Here is a 1,196-nt window from a genome sequence, read left to right as displayed (position 1 = left end):
TGGTAGGAGACCATTAATTGTTCTTTTTGTGATGTTATACACTGGTAGGAGACCATTAATGGTTCTTTTTGTGATGTTATACACTGGTAGGAGACCATTAATGGTTCTTTTTGTGATGTTATACACTGGTAGGAGACCATTAATGGTTCTTTTTGTGATGTTATACACTAGTAGGAGACCATCAATGGTTCTTTTTGTGATGTTATACACTGGTAGGAGACCATTAATGGTTCTTTTTGTGAGGTTTTCTTTTTATATTGCTTGAAGACATTTATGTAAGGCTATAGTAAGAAGACTACATTTTCAAAATGCATGACTTTTTGTAGACACCATAGACATGAAGAAGAAGTTACTGTAACAAACAAGGAATGACATCCAACAAGTCTTTTATTTCTGTATTCAAGAGGTGCACAGAGTGACACTATGTGTCACAGTGGTAGATGCACTCACTAAGTTGACAATGTACGGTGTTATAACGCTACCACATTGGTGCCACTTTTACTAGACATATCAAACTATTCTGTATCTGTATCTATATAGCCAGTATAACCGCCCTTCGGCGTAACACACCAGCTTCGCAGGCACGCGGTGTGGCAGCAGCTGGTTACATTACACCGAACGAGCCGTCACACCTAACTTTTGCACTTATTGTACAGTCACTCTACAAGTACAACCAAGACTGCCACACAATACTTAAATCTCTACAACTAGGTAAAAAAAAATGCATATTTACTTCTGGACGTTTTGAGTGACATCCATCACTCTTCTTCGGCATCACTAGACTGAACTAGCAAAACAGTTCAATACAAGTACAGCTAGCTAGAAAAATTTGTTGAACCACAAACTTGCAAGGATCATAATTATGCGAAAGTCACTCAAATGTAAATAATGTTAGCATAGTTCCGTATGGTCAGACAACACCATAGGAAAATGTTATACCACGCAATACATATTCCCATTTCGGTACTTTCTCATCATGTTCACAGAGGGTAAAGATTTTTTTTGGAAATCAGGAGAATATTAAAATGCATGCGCTGATGTCATCCATAATATACATTGTATGAATTGTACAACCTGTGGCCTTAGTATCGTGTATTTTGCAAAAAACACAAAGATAAATCTACTACATATTCTCTGCTTGTTTGAATTAACGCTAGTTCACCTTTATCTGAAGGGTAACCTTTTATCCGTTCTTT

At 37.0% G+C, this 1,196-nt stretch overlaps 1 protein-coding gene across 1 annotated transcript in view; it reads left to right on the top strand.

Annotated features, from left to right (window-relative positions):
• LOC118432161 (protein zyg-11 homolog) overlaps window positions 1-1,196 on the top strand; it is a 22,436-nt gene that overhangs the window by 15,745 nt on the left and 5,495 nt on the right. The gene's annotated exons all lie outside the window — the stretch shown is intronic.

Source organism: Branchiostoma floridae, chromosome 15 (genome assembly GCF_000003815.2).
Source record: "Branchiostoma floridae strain S238N-H82 chromosome 15, Bfl_VNyyK, whole genome shotgun sequence".
Taxonomy (NCBI): domain Eukaryota; kingdom Metazoa; phylum Chordata; class Leptocardii; order Amphioxiformes; family Branchiostomatidae; genus Branchiostoma; species Branchiostoma floridae.
The sequence above is the reverse complement of the archived record's forward strand: the minus strand, read 5'-3'. Positions and strand labels throughout refer to the sequence as shown.